The sequence below is a fragment of the Ips typographus genome, linkage group LG6 (genome assembly GCF_016097725.1).
Source record: "Ips typographus isolate SLU linkage group LG6, UJ_Ityp_2.0, whole genome shotgun sequence".
Taxonomy (NCBI): Eukaryota; Metazoa; Arthropoda; class Insecta; order Coleoptera; family Curculionidae; genus Ips; species Ips typographus.
In genome coordinates this window covers 2770405-2793573 of record NC_138427.1, presented here as the reverse complement: position 1 = coordinate 2793573, position 23169 = coordinate 2770405, and the positions used below count along the sequence as shown (strand labels likewise).

Below are 23169 nucleotides of genomic sequence, written 5' to 3'. Positions count from 1 at the left end.
ACATAGGTAACACACACTTGTGTTACACGCTCTCACTTTTAGAAGGTTGATTCCGGATTGTATCTGTGAGTTGAAAAAAAAAATTAAATGTCAAGCTTCCTGTAGTAAAAAACATTTAAGTCTGGGAGTAAAGATTTAAGCCTGCAAAAACAAACTGGCAGGTTATTTCATAACAAATTCATGTAATACAGCAGCGAAGGGGAATACCGTTTCAACAATTCCATTAAAAAACATGGTCAAATTTGAAATTTATAACATTGTATACTAAAACTTCACAAGCTTAGCTACGTTTCACTGCATGTTTACTGCACTGAAAACCTTAACGAAGTGACTACTACTAATACCTCTAAAACACATTTTCAAAGGATTTCAGAGCCCTTGAAAGCTAACGAACATATTAAACTAGAAAATATAGAATTTCATGGAAATACTTCTACGTATTCAAGTAAGTTGCATGACTGAAACTAAGTTCAGTAAACGAATAAATTGAGTAAAACAACCAATATACGTAGTAAATAGATATTTTTATAACAAGTGCGGAAAGTGATACTGAGCGTAGCGAGTTTGGGCATCAGTCGAGTGTGGAAAAGGCACTTTCCGCACGTGATAGAAACATTAAACAAATTCCAATTAAAATTGAAAAATACATTTTTAATATCAGTGAATTTAACAGTATTGTTTCTTATACATCTTCATATGTAAATAACTAAAATATATTAATGTGTTGAACTACCTCTAATAGATTGATACTAATAATAATAATAAATGAACAATTATTGGCATTTTGTAAGTTTATAATACACGATACATAAATTAACATAATTTAATTTTTCCACCCTAGTGCAGGAAAGTATTTCTTTTCGAACTAGTGCGGGAATGTTATCATTTGCGCACGCTCGTAGAAAATAGTTGTTATTATATTTATATTCAGATGTGCTAACTAGCCCGCAAGTCAGTGTCAAAATCCAATATAAACAAATATTCGATAATCTAAATAATGCATTTGGCAAGCGATCAAGTATTTGCTGATGTTGCACATCACATGTAACTCAAATACAAGCAGTTTTTATGCAAAACAATTTTAGTTTTTTACATTTTGATGTATATTTTAAGATGTTAGATCAATTGCCTTTCGGACAATCCTGTTAAAAGTGTACATAGAATTGAACAGTCACGCTATTTTAAATATTTCGCTCAAAAACTACAACCAACTTATTTTACCATGAACAATTTGTGATTATTGAATTTATTATGAGTCTAATTTAATCAATTACTTATTGACTTTAGCAATGATTGGGACTAGTTTTTATGTGAGTTGCCGAATTTATTGTCAAATCTGATAACGTATAAAAAATATAATTCTTTACATTTTACTTCACCAATCTCAAGTTTTTGTTATACTTTAAGTGTGTCAAGTTTCAATTAAATCCAAATGAACATTTTTGCATTTTCTGCCACCGAATGCTATGCTAAAATTTATTTACATAATTATTGCAAAGTTAGTCCGAACGAAACTTGTAATAATAAGTTTGTAGAAAACTTTCTAAAAAGATTGTTCGTTCATAATGTGATAGGTACGCAAAATGTAATTAAATCATGTCGGTAACTGGAATTTTACCATCAACAACTTTCAAATTGTCTTTTCTTGGTAAAATTAAATTTTGTGTAGTTTGGTCTAGTCTTTTTAAGAACTCATTGGAATGTGCCTTCTTGAGATCTTGTGGTTGTCCGCTTTTGTCTTTTATAGTAATTGCGCTTTTCCAGGCAGCACTTTATAGAATTAAAGAGTTTCCTTGAAATTCAACTTCAGCAAAACAGTTTTTGCGAGTCAGACCATACTCAGCAGTAAATTCTAGGATCAATTTTTTTTACAAAAATGTCTTTATTCACATTGTGAATGTTATAAAGCATAGGGTAAGTTTATCTAATGTTTTTACTGCAATTTTTGTTTGTCATCGTGCATTTTCTGCATTATCATCATTACAATTTCCACTCATGACTAGAATAATCACCTGGTGTTAAAGACATGTGAACAGCAATATTGCAAAACATCAAAATTAAATTGACTATAGTCATTATGCAGATGAAATAAAAGAGAAACGCCTCTGACTTTCGCTGAACCAAGGCAAAATAGCTGTAAAGATCAAGTTCACATCACATAAACACATTCGGTCGGTCTCGTGAAATCTGGGTCAGATTCGATGCGTCCACAACGCAGAAACTTTTCCAGTTTAATATCAGATAACGTAACTTTTAACTGCTAATTCAATGTGCCATTTAATGGAGAAGAGTTTATTTTACAGGGTGTATCACTGTAGAAGTTGGACGCAAATCAGTACAATTTTAGTTTTATGCTAACGGACTAAAAACAGTATGTGGTAACTGGTTATTTATTACCGTTATGCCCATCTGAAGACAAGAAGCTTCGCAGACCATTAGCCATAACGAAATGCACGTTACGACACAACTTGATAGTATGCAAGTGGATTAACCAATATTTTTTTGTTGTTGAAGTAACTTTCATTTTCTAATGCTTCTCTACTAATTTTTTGACAAAAATTGCAAAACTCCAAACCTTTCCCCCTTAATATCGATTTTTTCGAATGTACTGAAAGTTGGATATGTCAAAAGCGCACAATACGGGAAAGCGGAAAATCTTCCCTAGGAAAGTTTCCCCGACAAAGTTCGCTTGTGAGGGGTGTCGAACCCGAGGGTTAAACCTGTTTGCATGTCCGGGATATACGAAGTTGATTTCATTAGAACGACTTTTTTATTTTATTGATTGGCAGCACGATTTAACTCAGTAATGAACAGATGCTACGGAATAATCAAATTCACCACACTATTCTAATATGTTTTTGATGTATTTGCACACATTAACCTACATTTATATGCGGATTTTTCCGACTACTTGTAATTCACGACATGTCATAATGTATACTTGAATCCTTATTCAAGTTATAGCAATGATATTTATATTATTCAGCTTATCTAATTATTATGTCACAATACAAAAACAATTTATGTTGATCTACTTAACGTATTTCAAAAAATTTAAGGTAAGCTAAAGTAAGTTTTGTATTAAAGAATGTTCATCATAAAGTCTCATTTCTAAACAAACAAGTTTTCGTTTCCTTTAGAGTAACAAAGCAAAAATGACTTATACGAACTGCGTTGCAGCAAAAGCGGCATTTTGCTACAAAGGATAGAAAAATATGTCAGAAGTATAATAAAACGTGTGCACAACAAAACTTTTCATCTCAAGTCGCCCAAGCTTGTTTTATAATCCATACAGCAAGTCATAAAGTGAATCAAGATGAGATAAAAGATAAATAATGTCCAACATATTAAACTTTGCAGTTAACAAGGTAGAACGCACTTTTGATTACACTCTGCTTAATCACCAAATTAAATCCATATTATTTAAATTTAGATGGTTTGATTCTTAACACTATGTTTTAAACTATTTACTTAAATCCAATAATAAATCATCATTAAACAACTCAGAGAATACCGAACAGAAACAAGGTCAAACAGTATTCAAAATGTTATATTTTTAGAGCACCAGTGAGTTTATTATTATTTTCATTCTGTTATTACCTCTTAATCATTGTCGGGCAGTTTACAAACAATCGAACATAACGCTAATTGCCCTTAATGCGATTAAATCGTCAAGTTACATTCGCATAACCCACAAAAATGTGCTAAAGCTATTTAGATAATATGCTAATGATTATTATTATAGTTTATTATGAACGTGAAATAGCGATAGCAAATCAGTTAAAACATTAATGAGTTCTAAACGGAATTGCAAATTGATTTTTTGCGAGGTTCTTCAATCAGTAAAATCATGTAAATTTGAACTTGCCTTTGGGTCAATAACATCAACATGAAAATTCGGTAAACACAAAGAGAAAAAGGCCGCAAACCGTAAGGTATTTCTCCAACAATCCTTCTGCCTTCACGAAAGTGTTAAAGATAGCAAGATAATTCAAGATAAATTACACTGGAAACTTCAACATATGTTTTCGCTCGGGCTGAGTGCCACACCTTCATTACATAGCAGTTAAGGCAAACATTACGTGATTCGCTTGAAGAAAAGGTAAAATATTAGTGAAATTTATAATTTCTGACTGCCAAATGATTAAAAAATGTTTTAAGTCTAGCCAAAGTTGATTAATCACATATCGACGTTCCAACAAAAAGAATTTGGCCAACCAACGATCAGTCAAACCTCTTTTCCTACAGGCCGTTCAACTTTATATTGTGAGTTATCGGAATTTAATGGAGGGCTGGCAACTTGTTTCCATGCTTCAACTATAAAACTAGGCTATCAAATAAGACGAAAAAAGTCTGTAATTCACTTAAGGTTATTAACACAAAAAGTCGCCATTTTTACAAGGAGAAGGTTCCATTAAAGTAAACGAATTGGGTCATCTTGATGTTGCCGGCTTTAACTTACACACGTTAAATACACTCAGCCTTTGAGAAGAACAATGGAGCTGCCACGTTTAGAAGACTTTAAAAAGAGGAGAAAAGGAAGATTCTGTACCGAAAGACATCTTAATAAATTATCGTACCTAGAGAGAGATGCTGCTGAATGATTGAGCTATGTAATTATACTTTGTCATTCAATCCCTTTTCTTATATTAACAATATTAATTTTGCTGTCTGTGTTATTAAAAATAAACTTTCAGATTTATGTATATTTAAAAGTTTCCTTCTAAAAGAGCTCCGTGGAATGTATAATAGAATTCCAAGTCCTACTAAGGATAGTTTCAAATTGCAAATTAATTCAAGCTGAGTTTTATAGTGAAAAAAAAACACGATTTACGATTGTTAGATGAGACTGGAGGTAGATAGACCCTTTTCCACTAAGTCTTAAGAAGCCTGATCCACCTACGTTTCCCAATTTCAAGTCGCTTTCAACACCTTTAATCTGTACTCAAAGAACGGAAAATCCTTACAAATCCTTAAAATTTGTTGGAATTTTCTAGGTATTAGCTATCAGTCCATCTACTTAGCATACAGAAATAGTTGCGGAAAACAAATTTTACTTTCCAGCCATTTGCTGGTAGTATTTCAAAACTGACTGTTCGGTAAATGTCTGCTGACAATTCCAGAAAAGCTTTCTGGCAATCGATAACGACGGAAGTTTGTAAGACTTCAAAGTTTGATGTAAAAATAGGTTGTTCCACTTTTAGTTTTAAGGTTCAACCTGATTATGTAAATGAGTGTGACTTACCTAATATTTACTCGATTATCCTGCAGTGTAACGCAGCCAGCTTAGAGCCGGCAAAAAGGCTAATTGGGTCATCTGAAACAAAAGTTGAACCTGTAAAGTTATTTATAATAAACTACAAACATTTCATAAAAATCTCTTATACCTGCTATTCCCGGAAATAACATGAGAATGACTAAACTGAAGGTATTAATCAAAGTCTCAGATACCTGAATCATTGATTCGTGTTTGAAGGAGGGAAACTCCTTTCAAAAGCAAATAATAGATTATTGCTTCTCATCTTTATTCTGCCATCTTACGTTTTCATCCACCGTCAGCTTTTGTCATTTTGAACTGTAATAAGTACGGTCACAATGCAAAAAAACGAATTAATTTTTTGTGACTGCTTGTTTAAGTTTGTAGTAAATATAGAAAAAAACACACTTTTCCGAAAATGAAGCAATTCGCGTTCCTGAGATATTGCAATTTAATAACATACATACGACTTTCTTGACGTTTTACATTTTGTTGTGAATTTTTTTATTTTAAATTTGTACTAAAGAAGGAAAACAGCTGTAAATTATTCCAATCACAACAAAACGATCCTATTAATATCACAGCTGATGATTTGTGGCTGTGGATGTTTATAGCTTTGCCGTAAACTATTTTTAGCAAGACGATGATTATATTTAGTTTTCAAAGCTGTATTATTTAGATGTTTTATACCAGGAATTGCTGTTGCAAATTTGTTTCGCGCTAATAATAATTGTTTGGGTACAAATTGCTCGTCAACGACCAAACAGATTCTTTTTTAATGAAACAACATCAAAAGCTCCTCGACTATACCATAACACAAGTTAATTAAATTGAATTGCAATAGTAAAACTGAGAGGGTTGGTCTGTTATTGTTCATCTATGCATATTTACTATTAATAGGTAAACAAATGAATAATAACCACTATTAATAGAAATGAGACTGGAAACACCTGTTGCGATGATAATTGGGGTGTTACGTTTAGTCCCCTAAATAATTTGGTCACGAAATCAAAAATAAGTGTCAAATGGAAATACTATTGCCCGTCCAACCAAAAAACAAAACATTTAAATACGTTTTAACAAAATGAAAACAATTTAACTTAGCGGTAAATACAGTTGGGTCAATGGAATCGTTGCATTATTGCCTGCTAACGTATATCACTTAGAGCCAGTGGCCAGTGTTTAGAGCGTGAAATTTAATGGGCTTATGGAGTACACAAATCGATAAGTTTGGGGCATTTTTGCAAAGCAATCTGTTTTAGGAAAATTAAATTGTCTCCTTTAATTTATTGCCAAGAGTTTTTCTTTTATAAAAATCGGTTTGTGCAAATAAAACATTCAACATTTTGTTAATGATTTTAATACAACTTAAAGCTAATAGCCTTTGATAAATCGGCAATTACTTATATCAAGGTTATTGCTATTAAAGTTTAGCGAACCCGAGTGAGGAAAACGTGATGTCAGAACACAACCGATACGGATTGCGGCCTAATCGTGAAACAATACCTAACTGGGCCAAAGCGAAACTTATTAAAAACCTATTAAAGGGACAAACTTTTAACATTTTCGGTCGCGGAATGGGGCTTTTAACCTTCACCCTCCGAACTTTTTATCCGAGGAAATCCTCTACGATAGCGGGTAATTTATCGACAACAGGAATTAATGGGACTATTTTCATCTTTTGATCTCGTTTCCGCTGTCAGCAATGTTGAATAGTCGAATGCTACGTGTAGTGTTTAACTTACTTTTTAGTACACAATCTCGACAGTTACTCATAGATTCAAGTAAAATACATTTCAGCCATTCCAACCGGTTTTAAACTTCGAATTTTCCAGTACCTGCCTGCACGCACATAACCCAACAATAAAACGTTGATTGTATTAAATTAATGACGGCATTTATTACGTATTCGCTTCGGCAGATATTTTCTATTCTATATGCTACTGATTTGCATTGTCCTCGTTTCATTATGGCACGTTACGACACATCATGCGTGAAGTGAAGTCAAGGTGAAGGCAATGATACTTTTTATCATTTTTCCTCTCTCCGGCTTGGAGGCACACTTTGTTCGGCCTTATCAAATTCCGTGACTGTAACGATAACCGGAATTCGCATTCAAAAATATTTTGATCAGTCCCAGTGAGGGAGACTGTATACGTATCTGGGTCAGATTTGGCCCAAGAAGCGTTTGGAAAACGCTAAGAATGTTCGCTATTTTGCAACGGTTCAGTGAGTGTAATATTTGTATTAGTTTAGTTGCTGATAAACAAGGCGACCTTGTGTTTCACCAATAGTAATCACACTATTCGATCAATCCTTGAATTGTATACAGCTTGAACTTGAAGCTTTTCTGATATTTTAATAGTATCACAATAATGATACTTAATTGAATCTGAAGAGTTCTGGAGATTATATCAGAGTAAATGATGGTCAGAATTTGCGTAATAGCTTAACTAAAGTTTTTAAACGTTAGTTAACATAGATTGTGTGAGTTGATGTTTTTTAATGACTTACTTGATGGTCTTAGTTATCTGTTTTATTAACTTACTCATATGCTGAGAATATTTTTCACTTCCTCTTCTTTTCTTCAGTTATGTTGTAGTTTTTGACATTTTACTTCATTCTACACCAAGTTTCAAAACCATTTATTTTTTGTATCATTAATAACAAATCTGGGAAACACAGAGGTTACTCAACATTTCTCATCAGCCTGCTTATGTTCGTCATGGAACTTTTTCATTAACTGACCACTATTGACCGTACATTCTCATCCTTTCCCTATTTTGCTTGTTACTATATTTTTCTTCGTGGTGGCTGCTAAATTCTTCACGTAAACTGTTGGGTTTGATTAAATTGAGAAGCTGCCATTAAAGATTTGATGGATTTAACAATTAACGGTGTGCTACTTCTATAATTTGGACAATTTTTGTGTTTTCTACGTTGATCTTCTGCTTTGTAATATTTTCTGTGTAGGCCCCTTTTGGGCTTAAGGTGCTTTCTACAGGTATATAACCAATAATTATAGAGTAGAATATGCTGGTCTAGAATGATTCTCTGAGCAATTTATCGTTAATCACAACATTTGAGTAACCAATAAAAGAAACTTTATGATTTTAAGAAACATGTAGGTAATGCAAATTATACTTCTAGCTCATTACACTGTGGTGTGAATTTCACACCTAATTATTCAGGCATGATGATTAATAGGTTATCCTCAATATTCTTCTCAAACACTTACACATGTGGCCGTAAACTAAAGTTGTGGTGATTAATTTTATGACCCTTTAGGTCGGTCTTCACCTGACCTAAATCGGTCTAACGACCCTCCTGATCGATTGCATACCGAGCCGCCACTGTTGTGGCGAATAAATTTAATCCCTCTAAATTAAGCCAGCAATATAGCGCTTTTCGCCTCGACATTTATACGGAAAATATGAAAATTTGCCAAAACGTACGTTTTCAATGGGGTTTAAATTATTAATAGATACCCGTTGGTTTTGTGTATATTTTTAGTCGAATATTCACGCAGAGTCGAAGTCTTGTTTACTTGTAAAATATCATAACACTATCAAATAACGGTTTTATTTGATACATATTAGTGGTTATGATATTTTATTGTTCAAATTTCTAAAAGTTGCTACAAAATCACATTTCGCATTGAATGTCAATTTTTAGGCAATCAAATCAAATATTGTTAATTCAGTTTATTCACTTTGCAAAATTAACGGATGACAGCACTGAAGTTAAGAATATAACAGTGGAGACATCAACAGTCAATTAGGTGAAAAACGCTTGACCTTGTATAACAATCATCTGGACACAAAACATTCAAAAAAACCAAAAAAAAAAAACATTTTATTACAAAAGAATGTAATTCAGTAAAGTATATAAAACTTATTTCATAAATAATTTATGAAGTTGTTAAGGTTATTAGTGGTTATTGCTCTACCTTCAGCATTACACACAAGGTCAGATTAAAGATACTGTCGAGATTTTTTCAACAAAAGCCATTTGTACCAAATGTGTACTTGAAACTTGTCACAACAGACTAAACAGACGATAAACACAGATTTAGTCATGGAATCCCTTCTAGAAAATTAATTTATATCGGAACGCTTTACTTATTTACGACATGTGCCGTAAGTAAAATCACGGCTTGCTAATGACATAGTTGAAACCAAACAAGGCATTTTAACGGATTGCAGTTCAAGAAGCATTTAGTACTAATTAGCTTCCTGAGCATTGCAACTGCTAGGAACTGCATTGTTGCTTGCATTTTTCAAAAATGTCTGATCCACAAGTCAAGACACAAGAGCATTATCAATGATTCCGCAATATATTTAGTAGATTGGGCATGTTTATCTGGGACAACCCGATTATCATCGGGTATACGCACCAAAGCAAAACGCAAAGAACAAGTGAAAGTGAAATCGTTCGGCATCCATCCATAAAAGAGATATTTTCGCGGCTAGACGTGGCAACGTGGCTTGCTGGTGTTCGGAAAACAGATATCGAGGTATGGTTTATATCTGCACTGGTCGGAAAGAATCGTCGTCCACGGTCGAAACGGAATTTTAATTCCACTCGAAGATCGGAGAAGTCGGTTCGGGGGGTCAGTGCCACCGACTGATGCCAGAGTAACTGTTAAATTAAACAAAGGAAATTTTGGAGAGGAACGATTTTGGTTTGAACATTCCTACATTATCGATGATGATTCTTTGACCTGGATTTTGTTGTTTTGGCATTCGAAACAGAATGCTTCCTGAGAAGCTTCATCTTTCTTAAAAATTCCAAAAAAGAAAACTGTTATATCATTAATTTTTGTTATGAGTTCATGTTCAGGTTGATCATCATCATTTAGAGAAGCAAACAGTTGTTTTGAATCGTCTCCATGATGCAATTTGTGATCTTCCTAACTATACTTATCCTGCAAAATTTGAAAGCCAAGAACAAAGCTGTAAAAACGAAAAGATATTGCAAATACTCGAACTGACCTTTATATTTTGATTGTGTTAGAAAACGCCCCCCCTGTTCAAAGAAAAAACCGAAATAAATTACTCTGCCTACATAAGTTATAATCCATTCCTATGACACATGCACCCTAATAGATCGCACCGTCGTATCTTTCATCTGTTTTTCTTTGACAGTTTTATTAGTAGACCCATTTCTTCAGGGCAGGTTGAAAGCTGAGAGATTTTAAAGTGGACGCAAATCGTGCTTTATAACTCCTCTATTTTTAGAACATTATAGTGATTTCATAGTTCATACGATTAAATGTTGACAAGTAGTCTTGACAAAAACTTCAGACTAATACGCTCCTTAACCTTTACGACTAATTGCTAAACTAGAAAGCACAGATTTGTAAAGTGAAGAGCTTTTCCCTTGTCAAGCAAACGTCGAAAATAACCACAATGCTGAATAAATTTAGAAAATTGGTGTATGTGGTTGGCATTGACCCTCATACGGTTCGAGTTATGCACCTTGTGATTTGCAATTCGCTTAGGAGTTTTAAATTGATGGCTGGTCTGCTCTGTTTAATAAAAGGTTAGCTAAATTTAGCACAGCGTCACTGTGCTAGCATGTTGATATTTGTTTTGGCGACAATGCATTTTCAGGCATTAACCAGTCAGTCGTAATTTTTTCCCAAAACCGTAACTTTCACTCATCCTAAGGTAATTTCAAGTCACACGACCGGAAAGGTAAATATCACAAGGAAGTACCTAACGTGCCATTACTACCTGCACTTGCGGCATGTCGGCCAAAGGAAGCGAAATGACATCATATCCTTCAGCGTTAAACAACGGGACTTTTCACGGTTTACTTGAGAAAAACCGTGCCATAATAAAACACGGTTAGTGCTGTGAGAATTTTTCCATTAAAAGTTTACCATCTAGGTTTTCTGAAAGAAATACACCTACGTTTAGTTGGATTACATAGTTAATTAACTGGTAAAATTTCAATTTAGTCTAATGTCGTTTAGTAGACATTAATTCGGAAATAAAGGAAGAGAAAGCAGTGGCACGACCTTCGATCAGTTTTAAAGTTCGAGGTAAACCAGATCATCCGATGATTAAACACTGGTTTAAGAATGTCCATGATTTATGTAAATAACAGTTTAGGTAAGGACGATTGCGAAGACATTTAATTACTCAGTGTAAAATGCACTTGCCAGCGCTTATGCATGGCCATATTTTTAAAAAGAAATCAGATACAAATTTTCTGCTATTAATTTTCGAACATGCTAGCCCGAGTGCGGGCTGTAATAAATGTTTTAAAATTCGATTTACAGTGAAATAGAATTCGACGAGTTATTTCAAATGGAAATGTAAATTTTAAATTACTTGCCCTTGTGCCCCATATACATTGTACAAGAGATAAGACATGTATGATTTAATCATCATGTTAGCCACATTTTTAAGTATATTTTTGATGTTCTTGCCAGAGTCCTATTTCCCCACTTTATGAAAGAAATACCGAACTCCAAAAGAGAAAATTATATTGCATCATAAGCTACAACAACACATCTGTTCTTTTTATCACTATTGCATAAAAACGATTTCACAATAACCAACATTACAAACATTTTAATAGTGGAAGTTAAAGACACTCATTAACAGATGCATTTATGATCACAACTTTCGATTTCCGGTTAAGATAAATCTGTTATCAGCCAAACCTTGAAATGCACAAATTATTTCACAAGTATTTATCACACAAGTTTAGTTTGGTAGACTTCTTGACGGGACTGCTTTGATGTTGATTTATTTTGACCAGTTTTATTCTTATTTTTATGGGGCAGTTAATAACAATTAATCAAAATGTTATAATATCATTATGACAGTCAAACCACTAACCATAAACGGATTTATTTGGGATTTTTGATTGAGGAGGTATAATATAGAAGAATATTCTTCTGATTATGTCATTAGCACTTCTGTAAAAACAAGACAGTTCTTTATCAGTTGAAGTGATATTCATTGAATTTGTTAGTTCTCTTTCAACACAATACTCTTCACAGCATAATGAACTGTGTATCCCACTGTGATATTTAGATTAAGCAATCTTCACTAAAACTTCCTTTATCTGACTTTGATAAATGTCCCTGCAATTTTCAGTCATGAACATATTATTCTTTCTAGAACATACCACCATCAACATTTTGATGTTCAGTCCAAATCGATTGCTGAGCTTTCACAAACGTTATGGTAATCTGTATGTATATTTATCAACAACAAAGTCTGAAAATGCACATTACGTCAGTTTCGTAGCCGTCCAACGTCTGTCTGGCTATAATCCACAGTAATTTGCGGTACTTGTCATTCGCGTTTCTTGTTTATTAATAAATCTACGAACATTCGTAATTCGTATCGTGGACGTGAAAGTGCCGTGACACAGATCCGACAAATTCAGGTTCTGCGCCGTTGCCGTCTGTTCCGATTGCTAATATTCCATAACGTTTTGCGTTGCTTAATAGCTTGTTGCATTATCAGTGACGACAAGTACAAGGGCAAGCTAGCTTTTGTTGACTTTGTTTTTAAAATTGCAATCTGTAACTGTTTCGAGAAATAAATGCATTGCCGCGACGACATTGATACGATCTTGTATCGTCAAAATTGATTTACCAACAATCCATTTCATCGATGAGTAGAGAAAGTAATAACAGTTGTGGTTATGAACAATGCTTATTTTTAACGTGGTTTATAATGTATCAATTTGCGCAATGATTACAATATGCCTTTAGTTACAGCAAGGTAATAGATAATTAAATATGTTTTTGTTATCAATAATTGCGTTTACTGTGTAAAGTGTGTAAAATTCAATTTTGGCAATTTTCTATTTAGCTCCATATATTAGATAAAATAGCATAAAAAAGCACTTTAAACTAAACTTTTTGTAGTACTTTTAAAGAATACAAGAAGAAAGAAAAATAGAAATAGAAAACTAAGAAACATCTAGTAGACTATTCAGAATATTAATGGTAAAAGTAAATGGCACCGGACAACGTCCGCAGTTGGATCCTTTCCATAACTCTCAATGCAAAACGATCCCTTGATAATTAAATGAAACGACCTGGCTGTCCTCTAATAGAGCCTGAAAGATCGGTAAAAACGGCGCTTAATTAACCTAGTACAGAGAAGGCGAATAACATCCGATTAAATCGCATTACATCACGTAGAACGCGACATAAAAGATCGATTTGCCTTGGTGTTATTGTGTTGGTCTTTTGCCCTCTAATTAAGTTCACAACTTATGAATCAGGGTGTGTACCCAACACTTGCAAGATACATTCTGTCCCATTCTAAGGGCGATCGTAGGGGTAGAAATCCCTTTATGAGTCATAGTTCTAAATAAGAAACTACGCGCCTTTACAGGAGATTATTTGCAATCCATCCCTAACGCAACAAGGAGTTTCGAATAATTACGCGAAAATAACGGTCACAAGGCAAAACCTTAAAATAGCAACCCCTATAACTTAAATTATTTACAAACCTCAATTTGGCTTCACTGCTCGCTTCTAAAATAGTATGTTCTATTAAGAATACCGCAAACAAGTTTTTGTAAATAAAAAATTCCCAAACAACACCAAAATAACAAATTTCATAATCTTTGAACATGTGACACACCTTTCCTAAAAGCAATTTTAGATTTTCCCATTACAAACACTTTTCTTCGTAACACTAACACACAGTGATAACTTATAATTGTTGTTTCTCATAGAATACAATGACAATGATAGATTAGAGATAAAATTGTTAGATTAACAGTAAAAATACATGATAACGGTGTGGAAGACGAACACGAAAGAACCGAAGAATCTTGATTTCTTTAAACAGGTAAAATTGCGGAGAAACTTGTAAAGTGAATAAAAGCTTGCGAAACGGTATCGTAAATAATGACTGGCTGTGGGTTTATCGAGCAGTTTTAGCACATTTCGGAGCTGTATAAAACTGAATTCAAGGGGCACGTGGCTAAATGAAGCCTATTTAGAGTTGGCACGTGACTGTATAAATTCGAATATTAACAAAACTTTCGTACAGACAATGTCAGACTTTACAAGTGTACACGAGATGCTTTGGCAACATATTCCATTCATTGTGAACGAGAGATATTTATAAAACGGCCAAGCATATTTAGCGTAGTTTTGCATCAAAACACAGATCTAGATTCTCGTGTACCCAATTTAAATTAATATCATCTATAATCTCGTAAAAAAATGTTTGTTTTTATTTGTCCCTTTTGTTATAGTATTACGCATTTTTTTTGAAAAAGTGGGTCAGCATCTTATCCTAACGCAAATTTACTCTTCAAAAACAAAACACACTCATAATATTAAGTGATAACGCTTTATCGCTTTATATTGAAACAAAGTGCAAAGTTGATTAGAATGTTATAAATATGTTTAACCTAACCTATTAAAATAATTACTCAATTAAGGTTGTAGTCATTGAAAGAAACAGAGAAAGAGTTTTATTGCCTTGCAAAAATAGCGTTTTCGTGCCAGTCTTTTACTATTTTTATAATTATTATTATTGATTAATACATTCTGATTTACTAGTTTAATGACATGTCCACTATCGGTTTTATTCCCTTTTGTGTGTAATCTTTGATAAGCTTTTCAACGCGTGAACTTGTGGAAATGCGAATAAGTGTTTTGCCGGTAGATTATATTAATTTTCCAATTAAAAAAATCGATAAAACAGGTTAAAGCTGTGGGTATACATTTTTAAAGGTTAATTAGCGGTTACAACAAGCATATAATCGATTCACAATGACAACTTTAATTATTGCAATAATGTATTGTTATTAGTGGTTCCTTAAAATTCGAGGGGTAGATCGCCGAGGTAATTTGAGGTATTATGAGGCACTTTTCCATTATTACGAAGCATTGTGAGGTATTACAAAGCATTACGAGGTATTACGAAGCATTTTGCGATATTTATAAGGCATTTGAGAGTATTTTGAGGCATTGTCTGTATGTTTCAAAATGTAGTGTATTAATATAACAAAACTGACTGAAAATTGAACAGAACAGCATAGGCACATGCAATTATTATGGTAAAATCTTTGTTACATGGTATTGAGTTGAAACAATATTCATTACAAATTATTATAATAATTTACCAATTTTTCATCATTTAAATTACATTTTAAAGTCACGTGACTGTTTATGACAGCTGTCTGTCTAAATTTAATTTATCATTTTTTAAAGTTTAAACTGCGTTTTGAAGTTTACGTGACTGTTTTTGACAATGTCAACTGGCCTTTACAATGTTGCAAGTTCAAAATTGTATTATTAACGTCACGTAACGTGTATTTTGCAATTTTAGCTTTTACAACTGTCTAAATTTAATTTACCAAATGATCAACATTTAAATTACATTTTAAAGTCACGTGACTGTTTTTGACAGGTGTCAGTTGGCTTGGACAGTGTTGCAAGCTCTAAAATGACATAATCAAAGTTACGTGATGTGTCTCTTGCAATTTCAGCTTTTACGACTGTCTAAAATAGTCTAAATTTAATTTACCAAATTTTTAAATTTTAAACCACATTTTAAAGGTCACGTGACTAATTTTGAGAGATGTCAACTGGCCTTTACAGTGTTGCAAGAACCTGCAGAATTGCATTTAAAACGCCATGTAACGTGTATTTTGCAATTTAAGTTTTTACAACTGTCTCAATTTAATTTACCATTTTTCAAAGTTTAAACTGCGTTTTGAAGTTCACGTGACTGTTTTTGACAATGTCAACTGGGGTTTACAATGCTGCAAGCTCAAAAATTTAATTATCAAGTCACGTGGCGTAGTTCTTACAATTTTACTACTGTCTAAATTTAAATAACCAATTTTTCAACTGTTTCTTTTAAATGATAAGTGTCTTTATTTGACAAGTGCTAACTTGGTTACTATGACAGTTAGAAGATTCGTGCAAACGTTAAAAAATATTTTTTGTTTGTCAGAATTTGGAAAAACAGTCACCTGACCTTAGAAAATAAATTTGAAGCTTTCGGCACAAGGTCAAATCAAGTGTCAAAAATTTGATAAAACCTTTACGTTGTCACCTAACCTAACCTAAAAACTGTCAGGAGACCTTTAAAAAAAATAATTTTAAGCTTTTGGCTCTTAAATTCGATCGAATGGGAATTTCGATGTATTTCAAGGCAATTTGAAGCATTTTAGGCAGTTTTAAGGCATTATCTCTGTGAGGCATTTTGAGCAATAATAGAAACATTGTGAGGTATTTTAAAGGCATTTCAAGGTATTTTGTAAGCAAAAAGGCATTTTGGTGTAAAAAAAATTATCGGCGGTCTATCCCTCGTTAAAATTAGAATGGAATTCTCTTTACGATACAGAATCTAGATTAAAGGGCAATATTACGTAAACTTCAATCATAACTCAAACAGTTTGTGCGATTTCATTACGTGAAATCAATTCCATTCGATACTTCCGGAAGTCAGTGTGATTAAAATTTCGAAACTTTCTAGAGTTTTATATGTATAATCCTCGTTGGCTATAAGTTAAGCCCAGGGAAATAATAAATCTGCTAATTCGGTGATAAGCATCACATTGTTTTGTTTTACCTAATTAACTATTCTTACGGACTAACTTCCAAACCACACTACATCAGAAGTAATATTTATTACTTTTTTATTAACAATAAAATTTTATTACAAACCTCAATACCACATGTTACAACGAAAATTTGTTTTGAAAGAAGCTAATTCCAGCCAAATTGGTCTAACAAAAACTACTCCTTTCATACATGTTTGTTAATTCACATTCCATTCTTCTGGTGTGGAGAGGAAAATCATTAATCACGGTTTCAAAGAACAAACGAAAGCCAGAGTTTCCGTAACCGTTCGAATTCCAAATCGTGGAACTGTTGAATCGACATTTGTCAACTCAATTCACGATTGAAAAAGTGAAAAATTTGGACCTTGGGACGGACACCCTCTCCAAAGTTACATAAAGTGGTTCCTTCTTTCAAATTTCCAACAGAATCGTAAATTTAGTTGTTTGATTTCTTGATAATTAGCAATTTTGAGGTCAAGGGCAATAATTAAACCTTCCTTTAACGTTGGTTCTTGTTGGTCGAACACAATGTTTATTGTTGTTTAGCAGTTATTGTTTTTTGGTATTGCGAAGTTTCACTTTCAGTCTAGCGTTGCATTCCTCCTGTTATAAACATGTCATATCCGTAGTATTATTTTAGTAAATCTCCTCCAATTCTGTGAAAATGCCCTGTTACTAACACAAAAATTTGAAAAAGTTTATTTACGCATAAAACTTGTCTGTTTACTAATAAATTTTCATGTGCACATATTTGCCATGAGTATTTATTTACGTGTGTAAAGATTTCATCAGAACAGGCAAGTTTACCAACACAAGGTCAGAAATTAATCACTTGAAGCTGTACAATTTCGCGGGTATTCACCGTCGCAACAACTTGGAGAACACACTGAAATTGTTCTACTATTCCTGGAATTTCCGCGCCGACTCCAATTTAAACTCCAACCTCTCCATCCTCCCCTATCGTGACGTTACTGGCCTTGGTGCCGATGCCGTTTTGATGCACTCAAAATTAGAGAAACATTTACTAAATACTCACTCAAAAACTATTTCCTGATAATTCGGATAATTTATACGAATCGAAAACCGTTGAGATGTTAATAGGTTATTTCTAACGGGTCTGACAAAAGTAAACGACGTGCACTTTGTTCCAGTGTTTTATCTGAAAGACAAATTGCGTATTGAGAAGGCCACCAAAGTGGGAGACTGGCACTTTTGCGGTTTCTATTAAAGTTACCAGTAAATTTACGATAACTCTTGGAAAACGTGAAAGCTTTCGATGTGAGTGAATCATCCACTTGTACCTGTGGTTCTAGTTTGAAAACTTTAAAGTTGTTTTCCTTGATGCAGTAATTGGTTTATTTATTTGCTTTTCCAGCCTGGTAAATACATGTACATTTATTTCCTTGTTGTCTGCGAAAATGAGATCAGGAATGTTTTCGTTAGAAAATTATTAGAAAGCTTTTGTAATCTCAATTCAACTTTCAAATTTTTAACAAAATCATTGAAGAGCTATCTTTATCTAAATTTAACAATGACGGAAATATAAGTCAATCACAAGAAATGTAATTATCCATACAAATTGTTTAATAATATTATTAATCATTAAGAACGCCCATTGATACTCATTTAACGAACGAGTTAATGATCGATCACTTCTCAGTAAAGCTTATTAATTTCTTGTTAAGAATGATTAGCTATAAGCTAGCAGAATTGTATAGTTTTAAATACAGATTTAAGTGCTTTTTAACTTTTTCAATCATAAGAAAACAAACTCAAACTTCTTGTTGTTGTAAAGGTTGTTGAATCAGAAATGTTTAGTTTTCAAACTTTTATTGCATTGTTGCATGGTTACATTATGTAAAGTTTAAAATTGCCCAACTTGCAAGCTTTATTAGGATTGTTCTAGTTGTTAAACTGGCAACCTCGCGCATTCAATTTTAAAGTTCGAAAGGGCCGTTTTGTCCGCTTATCGCATTCTTTCCATTTCTCCGCCCTTCCATCCTAAACAATGTTTAGAGTAGGTAGAAATTCAGAATTTTACCCTCGTGTCGCCATAATTTGAAAAGAAACTTTATTGCCGTTTGTAAAGGTGTTACCAACCTTTTTGATTACTGTGTGATTATCTATTTATTTCGATTATCGAAAAAGTGTATCAGACGCAACAAGTGGAAGGAAAATCGACTACTCTATTAATACCATCCAAAACATCATTAACATGCGGGTTAATGACTCATTTAAGACTGAAGCTAATTTATTATACTTTGCTATAAATTCTGCTAAACATGCAAATTAGAAACCTTGGTCGACGGCGTTCAACATGGAAACGAAACACGAGTAACATCGCTCATTTATCCATTTATATAATTTACCCCTAAAATATCGACGACATTCAATGACGAAAAGAAACACCAAAAATGTGAAGAAAGGCAAAAATAGGAAAGAAAATTGATATTATGTCTAAGAGCAAATACAAAACGATTAATGTCGACAAAAGTGCTAATCGACAGTGAAAGAAATTAAACGTATTGTGTTTCCACTGGAATTAAGACCACTGTGTTGTTAAAAGTCTACATACAAATTGTTCATTACTCTAATAATCTAATTCGTTCAAATTAATTAAATTTACAATTAATGCGACATTGCATTAATCAAATGTGTGTAATCACTCACTTTCGTATGAGCTACTTTCTCTGCAAGTTAAAGTCAAACTGCGGTCAGTCTGATATACATAGTTTTATGGTTACTTTTAATTGTAGTGGGTTGTAACCCAGACGAGTGCAACAATTAATTTCGTTGGTTAATTATGGATTTATGTTGTTGACGTTTAATTATTGTAATTTAGCAAATAACACCTTTAAGGCGATTTTACTAAAAATGAACTTGGACAGTGTGCTGTATCATTATTGGCAAAAAAAAACGGAAGTTAAGTCTGTGAAAAATGCAATTGCAAACTGCCCACATGGTTAACCATGCGGGTCAGTATACGTAGCTGTGTTAACTACTTGAGTTTTCTAATAAGGCCCAGTCTTTTATACGATCTAACGGACAACGAAAAATCGTAATATCAGCTGTTTATTTTTTCGTTGCGTCCCATGAATATTTATAGAAACCTAAAAAGCAGTATTGGAATATATAAACAAGTTTCGGGAACAGATATGTGGTGGGCTATTAAACTGCTCCTAGTTGACCTTCCAGTTAATTTCAACCGCATAATCGACTTTAGAATTCGGCGTGATAGCCTTGATTCGATATTTCAGTGCATTGTAACATTAATCAGAGTTTAAATAAATAATTTCGATAATCACGGATTAGGAAATCCATACTCCAATAACCCAATACGATTCCATGCTGGTGCTGAACAGAAACAGGGACTATCTTACATTGCCAGAAACTATCTGGTATTGTTAGAAACTGTTTGGCTTGTTATAAACTATCTGACAATTGCCAGAAACTAACTAGCATTACAAGAAACTAACTGGCATTGTTAAAAACTGTGTGACAATGCCAGAAACTATCTGAGAATTCACAAAAATTAACTGGCATTTCCAGAAACTAACTTGCATTGTTAGAAACTATCTGATAATTGCCAGAAACTAACCGGTATTGTTAGAAACTATTTGGCTTGTTATAAACTATCTGACATTGCCATAAACTATCTGACAATTTCCAGAAACTAACTAGCATTACAAGAAACTAACTCGCATTGTTAAAAACTGTGTGACAATGCCAGAAACTATCTGAGAATTCACAAAAATTAACTGGCATTTCCAGAAACTAACTTGCAATGTTAGAAACTATCTGATAATTGCCAGAAACTAACCGGTATTGTTAGAAACTATTTGGCTTGTTATAAACTATCTGACATTGCCAAAAACTATCTGGCAATGCCAGAAACTAACTAGCACTGCAAGAAACTTACTGGCATTGTTAGAAAATGTGTGACAATGCCAGGAACTATCTGAGAATTGCCAAAAACTAACTGGCATTGGAAGAAACTAACTGGAATTGTTAGAAACTATCTGACATTTCCAGAAACTAACTAGCACTGCAAGAAACTTACTGGCATTGTTAGAAACTGTGTGACAATCCCAGAAACTATCTGACATTACCAAAAACCAACTGGCATTGCAAGAAACTATCTGGCATTGTTAGAAACTATCTGACAGTTGCTAGAAACTAACTAACATTGTTAGAAACTATCTGACAAAAGGGAAAACTATCTGGCATTGTTAGAAACTATTTGACAGTTGCCAGAAACTTACTGGCATTTCCATAACCTAACTGGCAATGCAAGGGAAAAAAATGGCATGGTCTTTCAGAGCCACCGTATTTCCCAATGGTTGACGCAAGAAAAACAATAGCAAAATTATGAGAACAATAAACTGTACTTAACAAAAAGCTGATAAAAGCAATAATGTTCCCGAAAAGATCAACAACCACGTAAATCGTTAAACTTTCCTCTCCGCTACCCGGACTGATACGGTTTAATAATAACCAGAAACATCTGTGAATTCTCATTTTTCAATCTCGCGTTTTCGAATACGCGCTAACCTAAAAATATAATTACCAACGCGGTTTTAATTGTCATTAGGCGTACTTCGTATGTATAAATACCGGCTGATCCATTATTAACGGGACGTTCCACTTTTTATGTAAATCCCTGACGAGTTTGCTGTTTTGCGCGATTACGCTCGTTCTACCATTGAAACGGACACAGACGAGCGGGCGTCTCGCCATCAACTTGAAGCGAATCTCAGGCATGCTAATCGCGATGGTCAAAAATGGAAATCAGTGATTAAATATTCATTATAAAGTCTCGAGAAGCGGAGGTGTTTAGTATGACTTTACAAGTATCGTTAGCATACCTTGGAATTGGTTTCCAAACTTGGAACTCGACGAATTTGCCACTTATTAACTAATGATACATCATCATTTTTTAAATTGCTTATGTGCTATTGAGAAAAGACTTAGCCCCGAAAAATTGCGTTACTTCTAACAAAACAGTGAAGAATCATCCGTAAAATCTTACTTAGGTAAATCCTTTACTTAGAAAGTCCTAAATATCCCATAATTGTTTTTCACTTTATTGATTAATACGCTTTCATGGGAACAGAATCCGTAGGAACTTTGATTTATAGTGTTTATTTCTAAGATTAGTTATAAACCCGTAAAAATATGTGTGATATAAAGCCACTACTTACGTTCCATGGTTGAAATCGAGAAGATATCAAAGAGCAACTGATTCTTGCTTACCTGAAACAACAAATGACAAATTTAGAAAACAGAAGCAAACCCAAGGGGAAAGTTAATGGTTTGAGCAAAATTCAACAAACAAAAATTATATTTGTATTGTTTATAAACTGTTTCCTAGAAAATTAACAGATTCCGAATTATTGTATGCTCAGGTGGATTCTTGGTGGAAAGTTTGCTAATCGCCATGAGAGTTAAATATGGAACATGCAAGCGGAGATGAAAACTTAGAGCCGGAACTGTCATTATAATGTGTGGAATGAATAAGTTTTCGAAAGGTGGTTGACTTGGGTCGGTTTCGTGCCACGCCCGTTATTAGTACGCCGAAAACAAGGGAACGTATTTATCTTGAAGATCAATGATCTCGGCCAAAGGCAAACGTTTCGCTACCATGCATTGTTTTACCAGTTCTCATATTTTCCGCTTATTTATTTATAACAAGGCCGGCCTTTTTGAGGATTTACCACAATCCTGCTACCCTATTATCAGTAATACATCAGGCATGCGGAACTATACTACGGGATAAACTGGAAAAGTTTTCGTAATCCTGAATAATTCGTAAACAAGGACGAAAGCGTAGAGGTTTCAACCCTTCAACCCTTAACTGATCATAACACTAATTATGTGTTCTTCATTTCTCCGGCATTTACTTAAAGACGCTTTCACTTGGAAGCACTTTACTGTGTGTTGGTTTAAGGTTGACAACCTTAAACTAGGCACTTTTATTACAATTTTTCTTGATGTGTTAAGATTGCTTTTACACTTTTTCCTTGATGAAATGCTTTAAGATCACTGAACGACAAAAAAATGGATGGGGTTTAACTAAAGTGATTTCTTAATTAATAACAACGTCAACGATCTACAATAATCCTTCAAATCAATCGAACAGAAGTCTCCTTTCGCAAAATATTGATAATCCGAGGCTAATGACCTATAGATAAATTAGCAAACAGCTTATTATTATCGCCAGGCACTTGCGTGACCCATACAGGTGAATCAGAATAACCTTTCCTTGCCATATTTCATGAAAACGTGCATTCATCAGCATAATATGGTGTTTGCCTCCGCGTGGTCATTGATTAATCTAAAAA

General features: G+C 33.6%; 1 protein-coding gene across 1 annotated transcript in view; it reads right to left on the bottom strand.

Annotated features, from left to right (window-relative positions):
* LOC145731101 (uncharacterized) overlaps nt 1-23169 on the bottom strand; it is a 42798-nt gene that overhangs the window by 9441 nt on the left and 10188 nt on the right. Inside the window, exon 2 of the mRNA XM_081982698.1 lies at nt 5246-5317. The gene's annotated coding sequence lies outside the window, so the exon portion shown is untranslated. The remainder of the gene's footprint in view (nt 1-5245; nt 5318-23169) is intronic.